Raw genomic sequence first — 10,702 nt, 5'->3', positions numbered from 1 at the left:
TATTTATTTTCACAGCAATTCCTGACTTTGCCTCCATCACATTATTTCTGCTCCAAACGTCCAAACGCTCCACAGCTTTGATGACACTTTCACCGAACCCTCGCTTTAAGTCTCAGATTATTATTCACACCACTAGTGGGTGCTACATCTGTGCACTCAAGCTGCACAGCTGGAGCAGACAAATAGTATGAGCAGTGTGTTTAACAACTGGAGAAAATGGCCCGGCACAAATCAATGTCATGGTACTAGGAGGAAAACACACACACCAAAAAAAGAAACTAAAGCACTTTGTTATAGCTTTGATTTTTGCATTTTTCTAGTCATTGTTAGCTTATTAAGGCTGAATATTCATGAAGTATTTACAGGTACAAGACTTAGTAACTCCTGCCTTGACATTGGCCTAGTAGATATTAGTACTATTCCCTGTTTTATTTGGAAATTACAGACATGAATCATGCAAACTTCTCTCATTATTTTAAGTAGGAACATTAGCACTAAAGTTAAAGTTGGAGTGAAAGATGTACTCACACTTGCTGCAGAGGCCGTGGGCACCTAACTCTCAATGCAGGCCAATGAAAACATTGATTTTGGCTGCTCTACAAGTTGCAAGTAATTAAAATAAGTGAGAGGCCATTAGTTATTTTGGCCAATTTGAACTTTTCAGCACCAAATAAAGCATTTTCACAGGGTTGGGGTCTCATGCCAGTCTATAATTTAGGCTTACTGAACCACAGGTCTGTGACATAGTTAAAGAGACTTATTAAAGTTCTTTGTTATTATTGTGGTTATTTTGGTCGTTTGGTTTTTAAAATTGCTGAAGGTAAAATTTCTGATTTGCAAATGCACTGAAAGAAAACCATAACAAAAACTGGCTTTATACTCCTATGCAAACACCAACCTGCTCCTCACCATCGTAAATGTTCCCATACTGAGGTTTACTTCTTTTAGGAAATGGGGGACAAAATGAAACCACCAGAACAAAGAAATCACAATACATGAACTGATTCATCTCTGTCGGTGCAAGGAGGACACCCTCATATCAATTCTGACCACAAGGTGGAACAACACAACCAGGATCTTGTGGGGGGAAAGAAGGAGTGGGGCTAATGTCAGCGGAGTGTGGGAGAGAAAAACATTTTGATAAGGGGTTAATGAAAAAGTCAATGGAGTAGGAGAGTGTCAACAGACAGAGCGAGACAGCCAGAAATCTCTGGGGAATTGGCTCGTCTGTTGACTCTCAGCCTCCCCGTGAATCCTCGCTCCCTCCTGCCCCGTTGGATCCTTCCTGTATGCTTCACTGACAACTTGGCCATGAAGGGTCACAACGCTTCAGTGAACTGAGCAAACTTTTCTCTCTCTTGCCACACATGTATTTCAAGGTATCGATTCACATGTTATAAAAGGTCCCACTTCTGTGGCTCTTAGCTTAGATAATGCTGGGGTAAGTCAAGGTATGAAAACATTACAAGTGAGCTCTTTTTTTATGAAGGAAAGTTCAGGTTGGTCAGTGGTTCTGGAGATTTTTTTTCATACCAGTCTTTTAATGCTTTTCATCATTTGTTTGGGTACTTAGTTCTAAAATACTTTCAAAACACTGCATTAACTGCAGTTCTCTTCGATTCCATGGTGACTTTTTTAATGATCTACCTCAAAGAAAGTGTTTGATGTTTTGGGAAACATTTATTCACATTCTTGCCAGTATTTAGATGAGAAGACTGATGCCGCAGTTCTTTCTGTGCGCTAACAAGGTGTCCAGAGGGTCTTATGAAGTATTCAAAGTTTATACATCTGTTCAGTGACAAATAAGGCCCCTGGAAAGTGTCAAAAGGTTCAAAGGACTATGACATTTTGTTATAATTTTTTTTATATTATATACTATGACTTTATCACATTTTCTATGACAAGTTAATCTATGGCATTGTTATTTACAATTTTTGTTTTTCATCCGACATACTATACTATGACTTTTTTTTCCATGATCTGGGACGACATACTATACTATGACTTTTTTTTCATGAATTTGGACGACATACTATACTATGACGTTGTTTTTTTTTCATGATTTGGGACGACATACTATACTGTGACTGTTTTTTCATGATTTCACATGACTTACTATAACTATTTTTCATAATTTTTGACGACTTACTGTACTAGGACTTTTTTTCATGATTTTGGATGATATACTATATTGTTAATTTTTCACATGACTTTGGATGACATACTATACTATACTATGACTTTTTTTCATGATTTTAGATGACTTAATGACTTTTTCATGATTTTTGATGACATACTATACTACGACTTTTTTTTCATGATTTGGGACGACATACTATACAATAACTTTTTTTTTCATGATTTTTGATGACATACTATTATGACGTATTTTCCTGATTTTGGACAACATACTATACTATGACTTTTTTTCATGATTTTGGACGACATACTATACTATGACTTTTTTTTTTTCATGATTTGGGACGACATACTATACTATGACTTTTTTCATGATTTGGGACGACATACTATACTATGACTTTTTTTCATGATTTTGGACGACATACTATACTATGACTTTTTTTTTTTCATGATTTGGGACGACATACTATACTATGACTTTTTTCATGATTTGGGACGACATACTATACTATGACTTTTATTCATGATTTTGGACAATAACCCGCTCAAGACTGTGGAGATGACAGCGGACTTCAGGAGAAGCCCCCCGACACTGCCCCGCCTCACCATCCTCAACAGCACAGTGTCTACTGTGGACACCTTCAGGTTTCTGGGTACCACAATCTCTCGGGACCTGAAGTGGACCTCCCACATAAACACTGTCTGGAAAAAGGCCCCGCAGAGGCTGTACTTCCTGCGACAGCTCAGGAAGCTCAACCTGCCTCAGAAACTGCTGATCACATTCTACACAGCCATAATACAGTCTGTTCTCTGCACATCCATCACGGTCTGGTTTGGATCTGCCACCAAACTGGACAGGAACAGACTGAAACGGACAATCAGGTGTGCAGAGAGGATTATTGGGACTGATCTTCCGTCCATCGAGGACCTGTACTGGTCAGGGGTCAGGAAACGGGCAGGGAACATCTTTGCAGACCCCTCACACTCTGGGCTGTCGCTCTGATGAACTCCTAACAGTCACAGAGTGGCAGGACAAACAACACTTGCGTCCTTGTATATTGTGAAATTTTTTGTATTTGATGTACATCTGTATATTTTTTGTATATTGTGTATTTCTGTATATTCCACTTCTTCTACATTTTGATTACTTATGTCAATTCTGATACACTGACAGCAAGTCTACCAGAGTCAAATTTCTTCTATGTAAACACTTACATGGCAAATAAAGCTGATTCTGATTCTGATTCTTGTTCTGATTCTGATACTATTCTATGGTATTTTTTCCTGATTTTCAAAGTCATACTGTACTATGACATTTTTGAGGATGTGATATACTATAACGTTTTTATCACATTTTTGATGACATACCATACTATGACTTTTTTTAATGATTTTTGATAACATACTGTATGATGTTTTTTCATGATTCTGGATGACATACTATACTATGACTTCTTTTCATGATTTTTGATAACATACTATACTATGATGTTTTTATCACATTTTTTGATGACATACCATACTATGACTTTTTTTTCATGATTTTTGATGACATACCATACTATGTTTTTTCATTATTTTTTAGGGCATACTATACTAAGATTTTTTTTCATGATTTCAGACGACATACCATTCTATGACTTTTTTTGATGATTTTTGATGACATACTATGCTATGACGGGTTTTCATGATTTTGATTGACATACTATGTGATATTTTTTTCAAAAATATTTTTTTACAACACACTATACTTAGACAGTTTTTTCATGATTTTGGACGACATACTATACTATGATGTTTTTTTCATGATTTTGGACAATACACTATAATATGACTTTTTTTTTAATGATTTTGGACGACATACTATACTATGACCTTTTTTTCAGGATTTTGGACGATACACTATAATATGACTTTTTTTCATTATTTTGGACGACATACTATTCTATGATGTTTTTTTCATGATTTTGGACAATACACTATAATATGACGGGTTTTTTTTAATGATTTTGGACGACATACTATACTATGACTTTTTTTATGATTTTGGACGACATACTGTACTGTGACGTTTTTTCATGATTTTGGACGACATACTATACTATGACTTTTTTTTTATGATTTTGGACGATACACTATAATATCACTTTTTTCATGATTTTGGACGACATACTATAGTATGATGTTTTTTCATGATTTTGGACAATGCACTATAATATGACGCTTTTTTTAATGATTTTGGACGACATACTATACTATGACTTTTTTTCAAGATGTTAGACAGCATACGATACTATGACGTATTTTCATGATTTTGGATGACACACTATTTTATGATATTTTCAATGATTTTTGATGAAATACTATTCTATGACTTTTTTTCATGATTTTGGACGATACACTATGACTTTTTTCATGATTTCGGACGACATACCATACTATGACTTTGTTCATGATTTTGGACGACATACTGTGACGTTTTTTCATGAATTTGGACGACATACTATACTATGACTTTTTTTTCATTATTTTGGATGACATACTATACTATGATATTTTTTTAATGATTTTGGACGACATATTATACTATGACTTTTTTTTCATTATTTTGGATGACATACTATACTATGATATTTTTTTAATGATTTTGGACGACATACTATACTATGACTTTTTTTCATGATGTTAGACAACATACTATAGTATGACTTTTTTTCATGATGTTAGACGACATACTATACTATGACTTTTTTCATGATGTTTGACAACATACTATACCATGATATTTTTTCATTTCTTTGGACGACGTACTAGACTATGACTTTTTTTTTATTATTTTGGATGACACACTATTTTATGATATTTTCAATGATTTTTGATGAAATACTATTCTATGACTTTTTTTCATGCTTTTGGACGACATACTATACTATGACTTTTTTCATGATTTTGGACGACATGCTATACTATGACTTTTTTTTCATTATGTTGGATGACATACTATACTATGACTTTTTTCATGATTTTGGACGACATACTACACTGACTTTTTTCATTATTTTTGACAATACACTATAATATGACTTTTTTTTAATGATTTTGGACGACATACTATATTATAACTTTTTTCATGATTTTGGACGACATACTATATGATGACTTTTTTTTTTATTATTTTGGACAATACAGTATAATATGACTTTTTTAATGATTTTGGATGACATACTATACTATGATATTTTTTAATGATTTTGGATGACATACTATTCTATGACTTTTTTTCATTATTTTGGATGACATACTATACTATGATATTTTTTAATGATTTTGGATGACATACTATACTATGACTTTTTTTCATGATTTTGGACGACATACTATACTATGACTTTTTTTCAAGATGTTAGACAACATACGATACTATGACTTTTTTTCAAAATGTTAGACGACATACTATACTATGACTTTTTTTCATGATGTTAGACGACATACTATACTATGATATTTTTTCATGATTTTGGTCGACATACTATACTATGACTTTTTTTCATGATTTTGGACGACATACTATACTATATTTTTTCATGATTTTGGTCGACATACTATACTATGACTTTTTTTCATGATTTTGGACAACATACTATACTATGATATTTTTTCATGATTTTGGACGACATACTATACTATGACTTTTTTTCATGATTTTGGACAACATACTATACTATGATATTTTTTAATGATATTGGACGACATACTATACGATGACTTTTTTTTATTATTTTGGACAATACACTATAATATGACTTTTTTAATGATTTTGGATGACATACTATACTATGATATTTTTTAATGATTTTGGATGACATACTATTCTATGACTTTTTTTCATTATTTTGGATGACATACTATACTATGATATTTTTTAATGATTTTGGATGACATACTATACTATGACTTTTTTTCATGATTTTGGACGACATACTATACTATGACTTTTTTTCAAAATGTTAGACGACATACTATACTATGACTTTTTTTCATGATTTTGGATGACATACTATACTGTGATATTTTTCATGATTTTGGTCGACTTACTATACTATGACTTTTTTTCATGATTTTGGACGACATACTATACTATGATATTTTTTCATGATTTTGGACGACATACTATGCTATGATGTTTTTTTCATGATTTTGGACGACATACTATACTATGACTTTTTTTCATGATTTTGGACAACATACTATACTATGATATTTTTTCATGATTTTGGACGACATACTATACTATGACTTTTTTTCAAGATGTTAGACAACATACGATACTATGACTTTTTTTCATGATGTTAGACGACATACTATGACTTTCTGTCATGACTTTGGACGACATACTATACTATGACTTCCTTTCATGATTTTGGATGACACACTATTTTATGATATTTTTCTATGATTTTTGATGACATACTATTCTATGACTTTTTTTCATGATTTTGGATGACATACTATACTATGATGTTTTTTTTCATGATTTTGGACGACATACTATACTATGATATTTTTTAATGATTTTGAACGACATACTATACTATGACTTTTTTTCAGGATTTTGGACAACATACTATACTATGACTTCCTGTCATGATTTTAGACAACATACTATACTATGACTTTTTTTTCATGATGTTAGACGACATACTATACTATGACTTTTTTTCATGATTTTGGACGTCATACTATACTATGACGTTTTTTCATGATTTTGGACGACATACTATACTATGACATTTTTTCATGATTTTGGACGACATACTATACTATGATATTTTTTCATGATTTTGGACAACATACTATACTATGATATTTTTTCATGATTTTGGACGACATACTATACTATGACATTTTTTCATGATTTTGGACGACATACTATACTATGATATTTTTCATGATTTTGGACAACATACTATACTATGATATTTTTTCATGATTTTGGACAACATACTATACTATGATATTTTTTCATGATTTTGGACAACATACTATACTATGATATTTTTTCAGGATTTTGGACGACATACTATAGTATGATTTTTTTTAATGATTTTGGACAACATACTATACTATGATACTTTTTCATGATTTTGGACAACATACTATACTATGACTTTTTTCAGGATTTTGGATGACATACTGTACTATGACTTTTTTCTGGATTTTGGACGACATACTATACTATGACTTTTTTTCATGATTTTGGACAACATACGATACTATGATATTTTTTCATGATTTTGGATGACATACTATACTATGACTTTTTTTCATGATTTTGGACAACATACTATACTATGATATTTTTTCATGATTTTGGACGACATACTATACTATGACGTTGGTTTTTTTTCATGATTTGGGACGACATACTATACTGTGACTGTCTTTTCATGATTTCACATGACTTACTATAACTATTTTTCATAATTTTTGACAACTTACTGTACTAGGACTTTTTTTCATGATTTTTGGATGATATACTATATTGTTAATTTTTCACATGACTTTGGATGACATACTATACTATGACTTTTTTTCATGATTTTAGATGATTTAATGACTTTTTCATGATTTTTGATGACATACTATACTACGACTTTTTTTTCATGATTTGGGACGACATACTATACAATAACTTTTTTTTTCATGATTTTTGATGACATACTATTATGACGTATTTTCCTGATTTTGGACGACATACTATACTATGACTTTTTTTCATGATTTTGGACGACATACTATACTATGACTTTTTTTCATGATTTTGGACGACATACTATACTATGACTTTTTTTTTTTCATGATTTGGGACGACATACTATACTATGACTTTTTTCATGATTTGGGACGACATACTATACTATGACTTTTATTCATGATTTTGGACAATAACCCGCTCAAGACTGTGGAGATGACAGCAGACTTCAGGAGAAGCCCCCCGACACTGCCCCGCCTCACCATCCTCAACAGCACAGTGTCTACTGTGGACACCTTCAGGTTTCTGGGTACCACAATCTCTCGGGACCTGAAGTGGACCTCCCACATAAACACTGTCTGGAAAAAGGCCCCGCAGAGGCTGTACTTCCTGCGACAGCTCAGGAAGCTCAACCTGCCTCAGAAACTGCTGATCACATTCTACACAGCCATAATACAGTCTGTTCTCTGCACATCCATCACGGTCTGGTTTGGATCTGCCACCAAACTGGACAGGAACAGACTGAAACGGACAATCAGGTGTGCAGAGAGGATTATTGGGACTGATCTTCTGTCCATCGAGGACCTGTACTGGTCAGGGGTCAGGAAACGGGCAGGGAACATCTTTGCAGACCCCTCACACTCTGGGCTGTCGCTCTGATGAACTCCTAACAGTCACAGAGTGGCAGGACAAACAACACTTGCGTCCTTGTATATTGTGAAATTTTTTGTATTTGATGTACATCTGTATATTTTTTGTATATTGTGTATTTCTGTATATTCCACTTCTTCTACATTTTGATTACTTATGTCAATTCTGATACACTGACAGCAAGTCTACCAGAGTCAAATTTCTTCTATGTAAACACTTACATGGCAAATAAAGCTGATTCTGATTCTGATTCTTGTTCTGATTCTGATACTATTCTATGGTATTTTTTCCTGATTTTCAAAGTCATACTGTACTATGACATTTTTGAGGATGTGATATACTATAACGTTTTTATCACATTTTTGATGACATACCATACTATGACTTTTTTTAATGATTTTTGATAACATACTGTATGATGTTTTTTCATGATTCTGGATGACATACTATACTATGACTTCTTTTCATGATTTTTGATAACATACTATACTATGATGTTTTTATCACATTTTTTGATGACATACCATACTATGACTTTTTTTTCATGATTTTTGATGACATACTATACTATGTTTTTTCATGATTTTTTAGGGCATACTATACTAAGATTTTTTTTCATGATTTCAGACGACATACCATTCTTTGACTTTTTTTGATGATTTTTGATGACATACTATGCTATGACGGGTTTTCATGATTTTGATTGACATACTATGTGATATTTTTTTCAAAAATATTTTTTTACAACACACTATACTTTGACAGTTTTTTCATGATTTTGGACGACATACTATTCTATGATATTTTTTTCATGATTTTGGACAATACACTATAATATGACGTTTTTTTTTTAATGATTTTGGACGACATACTATACTATGACTTTTTTTATGATTTTGGACGACATACTGTACTGTGACGTTTTTTCATGATTTTGGACGACATACTATACTATGACTTTTTTTTTATGATTTTGGACGATACACTATAATATCACTTTTTTCATGATTTTGGACGACATACTATAGTATGATGTTTTTTCATGATTTTGGACAATGCACTATAATATGACGCTTTTTTTAATGATCTTGGACGACATACTATACTATGACTTTTTTTCAAGATGTTAGACAGCATACGATACTATGACGTATTTTCATGATTTTGGATGACACACTATTTTATGATATTTTCAATGATTTTTGATGAAATACTATTCTATGACTTTTTTTCATGATTTTGGATGACATAATATACTATGACATTTTTTCATGATTTTGGACGATACACTATAATATGACTTTTTTCATGATTTCGGACGACATACCATACTATGACTTTGTTCATGATTTTGGACGACATACTGTGACGTTTTTTCATGAATTTGGACGACATACTATACTATGACTTTTTTTTCATTATTTTGGATGACATACTATACTATGATATTTTTTTAATGATTTTGGACGACATATTATACTATGACTTTTTTTTCATTATTTTGGATGACATACTATACTATGATATTTTTTTAATGATTTTGGACGACATACTATACTATGACTTTTTTTCATGATGTTAGACAACATACTATACTATGACTTTTTTTCATGATGTTAGACGACATACTATACTATGACTTTTTTCATGATGTTTGACAACATACTATACCATGATATTTTTTCATTTCTTTGGACGACGTACTAGACTATGACTTTTTTTTATTATTTTGGATGACACACTATTTTATGATATTTTCAATGATTTTTGATGAAATACTATACTATGACTTTTTTTCATGCTTTTGGACGACATAATATACTATGACGTTTTTCATGATTTTGGACGATACACTATAATATGACTTCTTTCATGATTTCGGACAACATACTATACTATGACTTTTTTCATGATTTTGGACGACATGCTATACTATGACTTTTTTTCATTATGTTGGATGACATACTATACTATGACTTTTTTCCTGATTTTGGACGACATACTACACTATGACTTTTTTTATTATTTTGGACAATACACTATAATATGACTTTTTTAATGATTTTGGATGACATACTATACTATGATATTTTTTAATGATTATGGATGACATAGTATTCTATGACTTTTATTCATTATTTTGGATGACATACTATA

The 10,702-nt window shown here is 31.8% G+C and overlaps 1 long non-coding RNA gene across 1 annotated transcript in view; it reads right to left on the bottom strand.

Annotated features, from left to right (window-relative positions):
• The window catches only part of LOC117252487 (uncharacterized), a 184,754-nt gene that overhangs the window by 761 nt on the left and 173,291 nt on the right, over positions 1-10,702 (bottom strand). The gene's annotated exons all lie outside the window — the stretch shown is intronic.

The sequence above is a fragment of the Epinephelus lanceolatus genome, chromosome 9 (assembly GCF_041903045.1).
Source record: "Epinephelus lanceolatus isolate andai-2023 chromosome 9, ASM4190304v1, whole genome shotgun sequence".
Classification (NCBI taxonomy): Eukaryota; Metazoa; Chordata; class Actinopteri; order Perciformes; family Serranidae; genus Epinephelus; species Epinephelus lanceolatus.
This window is presented reverse-complemented; position numbering and strand designations above follow the sequence as displayed.